We start from the raw sequence: 15837 nt of genomic DNA, 5'->3' as shown, positions 1-15837 counted from the left end.
TTGCAAAACTGCATGTTCTCTTTCTCATTTTGGAATGTCAGTCTTAGTGTAATACACTGTATGATTAATGTGTTTCACAAAATTGCAAATCCAAATAATAGGCTACTTTAAAAAAAATGGTTTGAAAGAGTTTCGGTACTGTTGTTTCTGATCAACCATAGTGTCAATAAAGTAATTACAGGGAATAAACAAAGAGAAGGACAATAAGAGAGGGAGTGTGGAGAAGAGGAAGAGCTGCTGCTGCTGCCGCTGGTGCGTCTGGATGTCTGACACCTTGAGTTCAAGATGATTACACTGAAGAGAGCTGCACTTTTCCCTGGGAGAGCCCACAGTTGTATTGGGGGGATGAATTACAGTGGATCTAGACTAGACATGTAAATGTCTATAATTAAGATAATAGTGACTTTGCTTTGGGGATGGGAAATAAGATGCTATCAAACACCTGTTTTAAAGAAGCCACCCACATCCCGTAGAGGCAAAGATAAGTCTAGCACAGAAGCTCTGTCCTACATTGCCAAAAATCATTATATTTCTATAATATTCTAGACAGAATTAGACTTATCTTCTATAGATCGTATGATTCTTTATGATGTTTTTATATCATCTGTTATATAAAAAAAATATATATAAAATTCATATGGGGGCTTACAATTACCTTTAAAGTGTGCATAGAATTATAGGATACCATTTGAAATGTATAATGAGGTTACAACGGTGCCTGGTTCTTTTTCCAAAGTGTCCACCAATACACTTAAAGACATAAACAAACGGCAGATAGACAAGGCTTATTGTCTCTCCCCTGTCTCTTTCCCTGCGCTGCATGCCTGCGTGTGTGTGTGTGTGTGTGTGTGTGTGTGTGTGTGTGTGTGTGTGTGTGTGTGTGTGTGTGTGTGTGTGTGTGTGTGTGAAAGAGAGAGGGAGAGAGTGAGAGAGCACGGCGCGAGACAGCCATGTTCTCCCAGCCTCCTCGAGCCAGTAACCATGACAACAGGATGGCTAGGAGACACGGTTCAAGCTCAATTGAGGCCGGTGTCTTTCTTTTCCTCCAAAATAGACCTTGGTCGCGTTTCAAGATCGACTTGTCCTCCTTAAAGCGGAAAGGAAAAGCTTTTCTTTTTCTCTTCTCGGGGGACAGAGAGAGAGGGAGAGGGAGAGAGAGAGAGAGAGAGAGAGAGAGAGAGAGAGAGAGAGAGAGAGAGAGAGAGAGAGAGAGAGAGAGAGAGAAAAACACACACCTCCATAAAATCCCACGGCCCGCACGGTGCACATATCTTTCAGCCTCTATTAGCTCCACAAACACTGCTGTCCTAAAGCCTGAGTAGGCTGCAGGTTTCAGTGTGTGCATTTTTGGTCACACAAAAAAAAAACAGGACGCGAAACCTCAACGCAGCCTCCGTGAGAAATGCTCGTCTCGCTCATACACTAAAATACATGATATCTAAGCATGGGCTACGTTATAGCTAAGTGCCGGTCAAACAGAGATTTTTTTTAGCGCTAACACAGTCCTACTAGCTTAAAAATTATAACACTTTAAACATGTCCTTTAGCGTAGTATGGTTTCTTCACTCACCAGTAAAATGCGTTCAGTCAGAGGCTGAGAAGGAGAGTTTTGCGGTGGTCCTCTCTCTCCCTCTGTCTCTCTACATCCACGCCGGGGAATAACACTGACAGACGGGCTCTTTTTTTTCTCTCCACGCCGAACGTCCTTCCCAGCTGCCCCCCTCTCACCGGTATGCGCGTGCGAAACGTTGTTCACGGCCGCTGCCGCCGAAGCTCGTGGTGCTGTCTCGCGCCTCCGCGCAGGCTGGTATAGGGGCTCTCGGGAGGTCCAAGCGGCGGAGAGCGATTACTGAGCGGATTGATGAATGGGTGGATGTACGGAGGCGTCCTCTTCGTCTCCTCCTCTCTGTGGAGCCTCTGTGTGTTTGAATGGCAGCTGAGAAATTGTAATTCCGCTCCTCGGACTTCTCGGGAGCACCATCACTCTCCCGTGGTTACGCGCGGTGTGAACGGGACGTGTCTCCAGGGCCTGTTGATATCAGACACTGTAGCCTGCAGTGAAGATTAGCACCGACAGTTTTGTTGACACAAGTCCTTCTCGACTCTGAACTGACTGATATGACTGCCCAGACCAATAATGTATTGAAATACCATTAAAATGGGTTAAGCTTTAACTTTAGAGGATCTGGATGCAGAGTAAAAAAAGTGGTTCCCAGACTGAGGTCCAGGGATGCCCAAAGACTTTTGGTTCCAGGATGTCCTCAGAAGAATGGGTTATTTGACTTGGCTTTTTTTTTTTTTTCACCAGGCACTAGCATTGAGAACACATGTTATTGGGGGGAAAGTTTGGGAATTGACCAGAAAAAACAGATCATGTTGATGATTTACAGACAGTCAAAAAGTCCTATCCAAGGTCCAAAGTCCTGCAGCTGTCATATCCAGGATGTAGCATTGGTCATGCTGTAGTTTGGTTTAGATAGGAATTTGATGTCTGCAAGGGAAAAACAAGACCCATGAAACTGTCAATAGCATGCTTTTATAGATTATAGATTGTTAGATATGCTACTCAATAAAACAAATCTATTAAAAGATAATGATGTCCAAACAAATGAGGTCAATTCAAAGTAAGTCATTGCAACTGAGACTATAGTGCTCAAATTATGTAATTTAATCCCCAAAAATGATGGAGAACTCAAGATTTACTTGGCATGACAGTGTCCATAAGATCAGTTTTTGTTACATTTGAGTATGTTGTAATTCTGTTTTATTGTAACAGCAATATGGCCCTGACCTTTAACCTGCTGGTTAATGTTAGCCTGTGAGGTTAGTCTTCTAGGATTACTGTTTATTTTACTGCAATTACTGTTAGCCAGGATAGCATTAGCAATTTTCCAACAATGTCACTATTTTAGAAAACAAAGTTTCCATCCATTCAGTATTTATACCAATGGCGCGGGGTCGTGCAATAGCTAGAACCTATTCCAGCATGCTCTGGGTGGGTAGTGGGGTACACCCCCCCTGTCTAACACAGACATAGCTTTAACAGAACAAACATTTCTCTTGGTCAAATTGTTGAAAACAATCGGAAATGCTATGACAGTCTGGCTGACCGCAGAAGACAACGTATTACTTGTGGTATCTACAGTAGTTTTTGCTGATCTGTCAGTTCCTCTTTTCTAAAGTTCCAAATACTTCTTCCTTTGTGGCGGGACCAGTGGTGGAATGTAACTAAGTACATTTACTCAAGTACTGTACTTAAGTACAAATTTGAGGTACTTGTGAGTCTTCATGCCACTTTCTACTTCTACTCCGCTACATTTCAGAGAGAAATATTGTACTTTTTACTCCACTACATTATTCTGACAGCTTTAGTTACTAGTTACTTTACAAATTAGGATGACTGCACACAAAACACATGTAGTTTAATAAGATGTTTTATTACAGGGGTGGCCAACCAGTTAGGTATAAAGAGCCACAAAAAAACCCCGCACCATAGCAAAAAGCCACACAACACATGCACGTCCACACTACAACAGCAACAGTGTCTTCCAGATCTAATGACAGTCATAATACATAGCAATTTTCATAGTTTTTTCTCATTTAGATTGAGTCAGTGGGAAACCTGACAGTCTTTGTTATCCACAATCCTTTTCAGGTCTTGCTTGAACTCGGTTGTGGCCACTCGAAGAACTCTCTCACTCATCTGTCACTAAAGGGGCTTTCAAACAATCAGATTCAGCAGTGAAAGGGTTAACGAGGAAGGTGATCTGTGGCCGCTGTTTTTCCTCAGGTTGCAGAATCTGTCCTCAAAACTCTGCTGCATTATTTTCCATTTTAAAATAATTGGCAAATGTATTGGCAGATGCGTTCAAATGTGTTTTTTTTTACTTATCTGAAATCCTGTATGTTTCAGAAAAGTTAAAAACAACAATCAACCAATGACACAGCCCCCAGCCACACAGTAAGAGCCTCACAGGAGCAGGCAAAGAGCCGCATACGGCTCAAGAGCCACAGGTTCGCCACCCCTGTTTTATTATAAATTAAACTACCCAAAAATATAAAGGCCTACAAGTACAGTTGAAAGATTAGCCGATTGAACCATAGACTGTATATCAGTGGACAGAGCATGTGTGATGTCACCCGTTGGTTTGTAGAGTTCTGCTATGAGTCGTCGAGTTTACCGTTACGGGTGCAGCCATCCTAGTTGCGGATGTGACGATTTTAGACGAGAGGGAGGAGTGAGGGAGGAGCTGCTTATACTCTACGTTACACACTTTCACTGGCAATCACATTATAGCCACGCCCTAAAACACCCCCTGCTTTATCGGCGATTTTAAAATCAACGAGACCATAATTCAAAAAATTAACATCATTCTGTGTTGCAGAAGACTTAAAACTAGCGATTGAGACCATAAACTCATTATAAAAATGTTTACTGAGGTAATAAATCAAGTGAGAAGTGGGTCACTTTCTCATAGACTTCTACAGAAACCGATCTCCTTTTGCACCCACATGTGTCTCCCCCTGCTGGAATTCAGATAGAATGCAGGTTTAAGGCAGTTCCGCATTTGCAGAACTTCGCCGAACCGGATGAGTTGTCCATTAATATTAACAGTCTATGGATTGAACACAGGATTGTTTGTTTCCAGTTTCTAAAATGGGAGGATTTTTCTGCATTGAGTACTTATACTTTTAATTTTCCTGATGATACTTACATACTTCTACTTAAGTAACATTTTCAATGCAGGACTTTTATTTGTAAGAGAGTATGTTTACAGTGTGGTATTAGTACTTTTACTTACAGTAAGTAAAGGACCTGAATACTTCTTCCACTACTGGGCGGGACTATAATTACAGTCTATCCAAAAGAGAAATACCACTAATTAAACCACTTTAAAGAAGACAATCTTAAGTTATGTGGCCTGGAGAACAAAGATGGCAAAGAAGGGCTTTTACTTTTCGTTGAAAAACATACTTACTTTGTCAAGCTGGGGAATGGATTGGGTCTGATTTTCTCCCACCAAGTATTAGGTAGACAGAAAGACAGTGATAAACAAGGCATGGTTTGAAATATCTGTGATTGTGCTGTCAAATAGTAGAGGACGTCTGCTCTGAGCCTGTGATCATGCCGATGGCAGAAGATCTAACACAAAATGTTAAGTCATAATGGACAAGCAGTTCATGTTATCTGCCAACATCCAATTAGAAAGGCAAGAATCTGTGCGTGTGTGTGTGTGTGTGTGTGTGTGTGTGTGTGTCTAGTTGTAGTTTATCCGATCTACTTCACGGTTGTATTGCTGGGTACCCAATGAACTTGGCGTTTCAAATTCGGGGCAGTTTGGATTGCGTTCAATATTAATAAACTGTGAATAAACTGTGCGGTCGGCACAATAAAGGTTGAGAAAAAAAAGCGGCCACTGTATACAGACACAAAGTCACACCTTTTCCAGTGGACCACCGTGGAACCTTATTTCGGAAAAATATGTACGGTAGTCAATGGCGAGAGACAAATAATGATTTGATCCCGTTTGAATTGATCCATTAATTAAACATATGATGTTCGTCAATCCAAAAGATAATTTGGCAAGTCAAGAAAGTCTCAGTTTGTCATAAAACTGTTGAGGTATAAGACTGTAAAAATATGTAATACTCACCCCAAAGTCACATACATACATACATACAACATAACCAGTAACCTTTTTCTGTCAGGTAAATGTAGTAGTACAGTGTTTTCCTCTAACGTAGAAGTACGAAGTAAGGAAGTAAGTAGTATACGGTAGAGTTGCATATTAAGTGCTTTGAGCTTTGAGGGCCTTCTGTGAGTTATTTTGGGGCACAATAGTTCTGGGGAAAGCTGCAAACAACAACACCGGAGGCCAAGCTATCAGCCAGTTTCCAACAGGCACATTTTGAACGGGCACTGCACTAGTATACTAGAAATTAGCCTGTGTTCACTCTGCCCTTGACAGAGGAATTTTTTTCCACTGTACCTGCAAAATGCCCACAACCCATTTGTCATTCCCTTTCAACAAGCTCTCTCATTCATCTATCACGTGTAAAACCAGCACAGAAATCAAGCCAAGAGCCAGTGCAAACCATTTGTATTGTCTTTCAAACATACAGTACAGTGCTTTGAGAGTACCCTCTTACTGGTGCACCTCGGGGTCATAAACAAAAGCACAGCAGCACTATACAATCACACATATGGCTATGCATTGTCTGCTGCCAACATTTTACGATGTTTTCTTCAGGGATCTTGGATACGGCCCTTATAATGCAGAGCCGTGCCAAGCTTTAATGTAATGTCTGCATGGATTGAGAACTTTAGCCTCCAATCCAGTGATCTCCAGTGATCAATAGCACATTAGAAGGAGACCGAAGAAGAGGGGAGTGGCTGAAAAGAGGTATGGAGAGAAGAAGAGGGAAAAAAGGAAATTAAGAAGAAGCGAGAGAGATGCAGAAAGCAAGAGTGAGGATGTGGACAAAAACAAAAGAGCTGGGTTTGTGTTTGAAGACAAGGGGAGGAGAAGGTTAGATGGGCAAGGCCCAAAGTGAGGCAGGTAGAGGGGGGGGGGTATGGAGAGAGGAGACAGGGCGGGGAGGGGAAGGGGGAGCACAGGGTTGAAGATGACAAAGAGTTCAGAGGATGCACAGATGACCGGAGAGAGAGAGACAGAGCGATGGAAACAGTTTGGGGGAAACCCACTGCAGACGCAACATCAATCCTAATGACTAATTCATTAACCTGCCCGGCTCCCTTCCCCCTCTGTAGACAGACGTAGACACACACACACACACACACACACACACACACACACACACAGTTCTGTCCCTCCTCCATGTCACAGGAGAGGCGGAGGGATGGATGGATGCAGAAATGAAGAGGTGGGTCTGCAGCTAAGTGACATCTGCAGGGCCGTGGCGGCTGCAACGTGTTGGGGACACTGGAAATCCCTGATGTGACAATGGGAGGGAGGTGAGGGGAGGGAAGGGGGAGGTAACTGGTGAGGAGAAAAGCTAACAGCTTGCGTTTTGGTTTGTAGGGGTGGGTGGTCTCCTGTGATGGTGCACATAAGTGTGTTAATGTGCGCGGCTGTGGTGTCAGAGTGTGTGTGTGTGTGTGTGTGTGTGTGTGTGTGTGTGTGTGCACGCGTTCTAATGTGCAATCACAAGATGTGCTGGCATGAAGACTGTGTGTGCATGTGTGTTAGCATATTAAATGAAAGCAGGTAGTGTGGAAGATAAATCAATATGCTGATGTTGGTGTGCTCAAGTAATAGCGTTGTGAGTATAATCAAAGCAAGGGGGAGGTGCTCGACTGATGGTGTGTGTCTTTAGCCTCTGCTGCAAGACTCTTACCTCTTTGTGTGTGTGTGTGTGTGTGTGTGGGCGACAGAAATGCACACATAGATGTTAGCAGCCACACACCAAAACCTCCTGCAGAATTCCTCTGCACATGCTCATACAGACAACTCAATTTGAAGATAGAGATACAAATGTGCACACACAATCACGCACCCAAGTGTGCACACATACACACACACTCGGAGAGAGGGATGAAGTGCTGCTGACTGAGGTGGAATTAAATACAGAAATCCTCCAAACGAGCATCGATCCACAGAGTTTACAGCGTTGGCTCCGTCTGCCACGGCAGGCCAAACAGCAGGGAGCTCTGTGAGACAGCTGGGGCACACACACACAAGCAGGAAGCATAACGGGTACATAGACAACATAAACAACACACACACACACACACACACACACACACACACACACTGTAGAATGTGTGTACGCATGGAGTGGGTTTTTGATTTTGATCAGAGGACGTCACAGCTGAATGTGCTTCAGAGTGTAAAAAGCATGTGTGTGTCTCTGAAATTTGATATGGTGTGTGTGTGTGTGTGTGTGTTGCTTCAGAGTCTTTACAAGCTGCTTTTACTAAAAACAAATCAAACCTCCCATGACAACATTCAAGGAGTTGTTTTCTTAATGTTATGCTGCAATGATAAGAGATGTTTACTAGTGCAATATCTAAAGAAAGTAAACAGGAGCCCCAGAAAACAGCTTTTTAGCTAATACTACTATGTATTAGGAGCAATATTTAGCAGAGATATTTAGAGGGAATGGAGAAGGTGTTTAGTTGTCTCCAAGTTCATTCATATAGGACTTATATTTGCCAGGTGACAAGAAACACGACTCCAGAGTAATGCTCTGTAACTGCTGGATGTATAAACGGACAACTGTTCAACACGTTTGCCATATCAACTTTATAAAGGTACGTCATCCGTATTGTGTTTGCAGGTTGTTTCCACTCTTTCTGAGAGTGAGATGAGAAGACTGATACCACTCTCATAGGTACATTAAAGGAAAATTCTGGCGTAAAATGAACCTAGGGGTTAATAACATATGTGTACAGAGTCGACCGTTCTCTGGGATCTGTTTTCATGCTAATCGAATGCGTCTCTAGCTTTTAACAAGCTACCGCAAAACCGGCGATTAGCTTGTAACGCTAGCTTTCGGGGCAGATATATCACTATTTTATACAAACAAGGCTCAAAATAGCACCACACTTAAACGGTAGCATAATGAGGGTCCCTACATGTAAACCGAAGCATTGAGAACTTTGTAAGTGTACAGACAGTTTATTAAAAAGATAGATTATAAAGACAGTAGCGTTCGTGTTTACATTCGGCCGCCATCTTAGAAAACAGTCATGAGCAGTCGAACCACGAACGCCGTGTGTGACCTATTGGTTACTGGTTTGCATGTAGGGACCCTCATTATGCTACCGTTTCAGTGTGGTGCTATTTTGAGCCTTGTTTGTGGTAGAACATAGTGATTTACCCCATGCCCCGAAAGCTAGCGTTAGCAGCTAACCACCGGTTTTGCGGTAGCTTGTTAAAAGCTAGAGACGCATTTGATTAGCATGAAAACAGAGCTCAGAGAACGGTCGACTCGGTACACATACGTTATTAACCCCTAGGTTCATTTTACGCCGGAATTTTCCTTTAAGTATGGAGTCAGAGCCAGGAGGTGATTAGCTTAGCCTAGCATAAAAAGTTAAAGCATGGGGAAACTGTTAACCTGGCTCTGTCCAAAATTCAAAACATGGTATAACTATTTCTTGATGTGCAACCACATACTGTAAAAATAATGGACATTATAGCATCGGTGACATCACACATTGGTTTGTGTGACCATTTGGACAAAAGGGCGGAGCTGGGCAGTGTTTCTATGGTTTCAATGGCGCTAAGCTAAACGCTACACAGGTAAAGTTTCCTATTTCCAACCCTTCTGACGCGACTCATCCAGCGGAGTTTTGCCGGCAGGTAAACAAGGACCTCCAGATACTGGCGCCGTTTGGCATGTACGGCAGTACACAAAAAAATCAGCAGACTTTACCTTAAGTTACCAGCTAACGCTAGCTAGCTAGCTAGCTTTGGTTGACAAGGTGCTACCGAACACTGAACTAAACCAACGAAAGGCAACCAAAATGTTTCCATCAACTTTGATGAAGTGAAAACAGAGTGAGAGGGTCAAAGTTTCAGAAAAAAACATGGACAGCACCCCAAAAACAAGTTCACTGCTATTTTAATGTACATAGGGCCATGGTTAGCATTGCCAAGCCTCTGTCATGATTGACAGGTCGGTGTGTAGCCACGCCCCAAAGCATGCCCTGCAATATGTCCATTTTTAAATAAATGGGACCCTAAATTACAAAATGGACATCATGTTGTATTGAAGAATTCTTAAAACTAACGATTGAGAGCATAAACTCATTAGGAAAATCTTTACTGTGGTAATAAATCAAGCGTGAAGTAGGGTCATTTTCCCATAGACTTCTATGGAAAGGGACTTCTGTACAGACTGTGAAAACAAATTTCCCCACTGGACAATAAATACTATTTATTTATCTATCTATCTATCTTCTTTTTGGTGCCAGTGGAGTCTCCCCCAGCTGAAAATTAAATAGAATGCAGGTTTAAGGCACTTTCACATTGGCTTCATGTTTCAGGCCTGGATGTTGCCGCTTGCGTACAACCCATAGACTGTATGGTACAACCCTTTATCCGTCCGCACATCCATTGTTTCCCAAGAAATAGTTACAAAATGTAACTTCCCTCAAACCAAAAATTGTTTTTTACATTACTGTTGGATTAAACAAACAAGATACAAGTTTAGCCTCTAAGTCTAGCAGTCTAGCCCTCCTTCCCTTTCCCTAAGTGGCTATGCCACTTGTCAGGCTGCCATTGTATATAAGAACCAGTTTTTATGCTAAGCTAATCACCTCCTGGCTTTAGCTCAGTGCTTAATGCACAGACATGAGCGTGGTATCAATCAGTATTCGATCTCATCAAACTCCCAGAAGGAAAGTGAATAAGATGCATGTCAAACTACTTCTTCCATGCTAATAGTAGATGGTTGTCAAGTTGTTAAATGCATACCTACAGATGCGAGGGTACAAGGTCACTAGTGTCTTTTAAAAACGGTTTAAGGTAGATATCGTTGCCACCATTTAAAAAAGGGAACAAAAGTGTATTCTGTTTTTGTTTTGTTTTTACATATGGGAAAGGGAGTGCAGCAGACATTTTAGCACTGGGACATCATCAATAACACAATGGCCTTGCTCCACAACATTTATCTTTCTCTGGTCTTAACTCGGTAAAAATTCGTTAAAAAACATCATTCCTACCTTCAGTAGGGACATCATCATTTAGCTGCTCGGCTTTGTGTTGGACTCCAGTAATTCCCTCATCAGCATTCATTACAACTGAAGAAGAGGGAGACACAACATGTCAGCACTTGTGCGTGTGTGCGTGTGTGCGTGTGTGGGAAAACGTGTCAGTATGTGTGTGTAGTTCTCATCTGGGTCATTATATCCACAGGCATGAAAAAGTGGGTTACAATGACACACATCCCTCCATGTGACAGAGGCAAATAGAGAGGGGGAGGGTCTTTATATGAGCATCAATCACTTCCACCTGTGACCACTTGTCCTTAGCTGGAATATAACGCTACAGTGTAAAAATGTACAGTCACAAGCATCTTGTTTCCCATTTATGGAGAAAGCCCTTCTCTGTTTGTGTTTACATGTGTGCCTATGTGTGTGAGAGAGTGTGAAAGAGTGTGAGAGAAAGACAGCCAGGCAGAAAAACTAGGAAAACATGGGCGACATGCCAACATGGTGACAGAATGTGCTGTGCTGTGCATGTGTGTGTGTGTGTGTGTGTGTGTGTGTGTGTGTGTGTGTGTGTGTGTGTGTGTGTGTGTGTGTGCGCCAACTATAAGTCTGCTGGGCAGCCGGGTCAACAGACTCACAGAACAGTCACCATAGCAACAGTGCCACACTCGGCTTCTCTGTGCCAAGTTGTAAATATGGAAGTCGTATAAAAATGTGGATGGCTGACTTTTGAAAAGTTTCAGGACGGCAGCATGTTAATACACAGGAGGAGTCAGTCTCTTGTTCCATAGTTGGTCCATCTGAGTAGTTCCCTCTGATGAGCTAACATATGCCATTTGAAGGATGTTATTACACAATGTGAACCACCTCATAGCAGAATAAAATTAAACCCTTAGTCCTGGCAGTGCAACATTTAACTAATAAAGGCAGGAATCTCTGTCTGTGAGTCCGTCCAGCTGTCGGTCTTGCGATTGTTGTGAACCGCATGCGTGAGAGACATCGCACGCTGACATACAGAAGTAAACATGGATGCCACTGTGTACTATTGTTCGACATACTATTGTGTGAATAAACTAGGGCTGCCACCCCGAACGTGACTCATCCATATTAATGAACTGAAAATAAAACTAAGTGATGTAGGATGGAGTAACCAAACTCTTCTTCCCTTCCTTCAATGAGCACGAGCGGTGTCATCACTCTGCGTTTGCAACTCAATTGTGCGAGTTTGCCATACTAACTTATAACACCAAAGCACTTTTCCTCTTCGGTCCCCCTACAGGTTGGAAGCGGAATTGTCCATTACCGCTGTCGTATGTCTCATTCGAACTACAGATCCGCTACCTGATCTGGCAAACTTGCATAGTGCGGTTATATCCGATAGAGGGCCGCAAAGTGAATGCAGAAGTGCCGGTCACCCTGTTACGAGTTGATGAACCACTGAAACGATTTTGGAAACATTATTTTAAGGTACAAAAGAATATTTGGTGTTGCTTTAACGCTAATTAAATCCATGCTTTTTTCGTTACTTTATAACCGTCAATCCACTAAGCCTGTTTGGAAATGAACTCTGCTACAGTGTTTCCGTTACGATAATAATGACGAGACGGCACAGCCATCATTAAACGTTGACTGTGGCGATATCAACATGCAATATCATTGACAAAAAAGATGAAACTTAAATGTAGTTTTAAAAAAAATAAAAACAATTTTCTTTGCTTTCCACCTTTCCTTTCCCTCTCTGTCTCTCTCAAACACAGACACACACACACACACACACACACACACACACCGCTGCCGCTGGACGAGTCCGTCTCTGTACTCGGTTCGGTTTGGGTGGCTGATTGACGCATATTTTAGTCTCTCATAATGGGTCGGAGAGGTACAGCTGAACCGCGCATCGAGGACTCTGAGTAACTGCAACCATCCGGGACTGCGCATCCGCACCATTGATTTATAAGTAAATTAATCTAATTGGCAGTTTCATACTGCAACAGCACACCACAATGAGTCCATTAATGAGGCAAATGTCTGTAATTAGTTCACACTTACGTCTGTAATAACAGCAGGACAGTTGACTGTCTGTTATCTAAACTGCTAATGACAGTTGTGAATTGAGTTTAACGTTGTCGGTAGGCACAGTGTTTTTAATCAGATAATAAGATACTTCAGATAAAATCTTAATGAAATCAGTTTGACTAAAATTATTCGTTTTGGCGAGACTAGATTAACTGAAATGTTCAATATAATATAATGATTTGGGGCCCCAGGCAAACAGTGGCTTGCTTTGCTTTTCAGCCTCTCTCTAACTGGCGTTGGCAGGGGTAGAAGAAGTACTCTGATGTAAAAATATTAACTATTAATAGTAATACTATTAATATTGAACAGTAAAAGTTCTGCATTCAAATGTTTACTTAAAGTGACGCGTGAAAGAGAGGAATTATCAGCACAATATACTTACATTTACTCAACATCTGTTCAACATGGAGCTTTCGTCTCTAATTTAATGCTGGATAGTTTAATGAATAATGCATCATATTTTAATTGTGATATTTTGTGAGTAAAATCTGAATCTGCAACATAACCAGTAACATTTCTCTGTCAGGTAAACGTGGCAATTCAATGTTTTCCTCTGAAGTAGAACTACACAGCAAGTCAGTAGTAAACAGTTGCCTTCTGTAAGTTATTTTGGGGTACAACGGTTCTGGAGAAAGCTAAAGGCAGCAATACAGAAGGCCATGCAATCGTCCCGTTCCAAACAGGCACTGCACTAGTCACTGTAAATGGAGCTATGGGAGCATACCTGCCTAATCTGGTAAACAAGAAATAACAGGCATCAAATACCTATGCAAACTTACCTACCTCTGTGTTAGGGGGGTTTCCAAGAAAAAACAACAACATACAGTACACGTTGCTTCTCACTTAAATATGCTTCAAATGTGTTTTCTCTTTGGACCCTTTGTGTGATTCCAGAGTGCTCACTAGTCTAACTGATGTCGGTGGAAAAGTCAATTAAAAAAACAAGTCTATCAAAATACACATAAGCAGCTTGTGTATACACAGTATTGTGTATACACTAGTGCACAGTGCAGAGCGGCAGCAATTAGCTAGCCAGTGGCAGCACTATTGCCGTTGTAATCTCGCAGCTAGCAATGCTAGTCGCCGCCATTACGGCTCAGCCGGCTCCATGTTTGCTTATCACGTCAGAGGTGAGACCTGTGAGCAGCCATTCCTGGCCTAGACTCTAGCCTAAACTCTAGTCTAAACTCTGGTGATAGCCGTGTGGAGGCAATCCCAGCCCAGACTGAATTTTCTTCAGTATTTCAAGAACAGCATAGCCTGACAAGCCAGACCCACATCAAGATGTTGGGTCTGGGAACTCACCATTGGCAGGGCTCAATCCGAGGGGCGGGATAAACGGTTGTCTTAAACTTTTGAAATAAAAGATTAAACTTTTGCTGTATCCGGTTGGCAAAACTCCAAACACGTCTTCCTTTTTTAAGAATGACTTCAGTGCCGTTCTTTGTTCTTTTCTCAAAGAAAAGCTGAACTTCCAGAGTCGCGGCCAAAGCCGATTCCAAAGACCGCTGTTCGCCAGCAGCAGCCATCTTCTTTGTTTTCAAGTAGCAGGGAATTCACGCGGAACCATCGCAACTCTGCCGCCATTATGTTAAGCCCCGCCCACAGACTCTAAACACGATGTGAACTAGAATTTGGTTTTTCCAGCTCGCAAGCCAACGGAGAGTTGCTAGACTGACCCTGGCTGCAAATTACATTTGCTGCCGCTAGGGTGGTCTAGATTTCTAGGCTACGAACAGCAGCTTTAACTGTTATAGACTGCTCCTTCATGTTTACAGTCATTTTACCTTTTTCATATATATATATATATAATTTGATCAGTGAACCAGCTCCCATGATTATACCCACACACAATGCAGGACTTTATTTCCACCCCATACAAAGCCTGATTGCAGTAAAATGTTCACTGCATATAATTCAAGAACATTAGTACATTACTATCTACAATAGATGCTTACATTGTATACTGTATATGCCTGATGATAGCAACCTATGTAGTGTAACAATAATAAAATCAGCTGAAAACTCATTCAAATTCATTATGCAAATAATGCAAAAACAGTCAACATATGGTATCATGGTAGCATGTTACATTGCCCACCCAAGGGTGCATGCTCCAGCACAGCTTGTACTGCCAGTTAAATTACTTTGGGGACTAAAGCAATACTTTGCGGTCTGTTTAACCAAATGCCTCTCTCGATGTGAATCCATGCTAATGCACATCCTCTTCACAGAGCTGGCTCCATGTCAGTGTGTGTGTGTGTGTGGGGGGGGGGGAGCTATGGATCATGCATTAAACATGTAGCGGTTGAGGGGAGAACATTTTGGAATACCAACATTTTTGCCATGGAAAATCTGCCTGAACATCAGGTCCGCTAAAGCATGATGGGAAGTACAATCTTGTAGTTACAGGAAAAAACTGACTTCCTCAGCAAATGCTGTTGGTGTCACTTGGGATGTATTGTAATTCTAATATTTGTGTTGATACAGTAAATTAAAAAAGCAGCATATGGAGACTGTGGTGGCCACAGCCACACAACTGAGTGTTCAAGGTTGAATACAATCAGCCACATCTTTACCACATGTTCAGTTAGCTAAGTTGCAGTCACATATTAGTACATCAAAAACAACAGTTTGTTTGGTTTAGAATTACTTTATTAGCACCTAAACAATACACTGTTTCTAGCACACAGTTTACCTTGTTTACTATTTAGTTAATTTGATATGAATTCATTTATCTTTGCTTTTGAGTTACCTGGCTGCTGAGTTCTCTTCCTGGTCGAACAAAACATGTGACAAAGGGTGGAGCCTGGTTTCATGCAGAGGCCCCAGCCTTGGACCATACCAAAAGATGACAGGGGGGGGGGGAATCAGGGTTTCCTTCTGCTAATTTAAGTTCTTGTCCATGTTCTCCTCCCCTGTGTGTGTTTATTGGTTTGGTCAGCTGGTATATAAGGGTCCCTCATGTCTCATTCAAAGGTCTGCTAATTGAGTTAACATTTTGGTTTTGTTAGCTTTTGGTTTTGTTAGCATTATTTTATTTTTTAGTTATGTTCCATTGACCTCTTTTAGGGACCCTG

The 15837-nt window shown here is 42.3% G+C and overlaps 1 protein-coding gene across 1 annotated transcript in view; it reads right to left on the bottom strand.

Moving 5' to 3' along the window:
• Positions 1 to 15623, bottom strand: part of psd2 (pleckstrin and Sec7 domain containing 2) — a 55989-nt gene extending 40366 nt beyond the window's left edge. Inside the window, exons 1-3 of the mRNA XM_036005606.1 lie at positions 15513 to 15623; positions 10694 to 10771; positions 1571 to 2491 (exon numbers count right to left, since the gene is read on the bottom strand). The gene's annotated coding sequence lies outside the window, so the exon portion shown is untranslated. The remainder of the gene's footprint in view (positions 1 to 1570; positions 2492 to 10693; positions 10772 to 15512) is intronic.
• Positions 15624 to 15837: the final 214 nt, after the last annotated feature.

The sequence above is a fragment of the Sander lucioperca genome, chromosome 1 (genome assembly GCF_008315115.2).
Source record: "Sander lucioperca isolate FBNREF2018 chromosome 1, SLUC_FBN_1.2, whole genome shotgun sequence".
In the NCBI taxonomy this organism is placed as follows: Eukaryota; Metazoa; Chordata; class Actinopteri; order Perciformes; family Percidae; genus Sander; species Sander lucioperca.
Note: the sequence above shows the minus strand (reverse complement) of the source record. Positions and strands in the feature narration are given on the sequence as shown.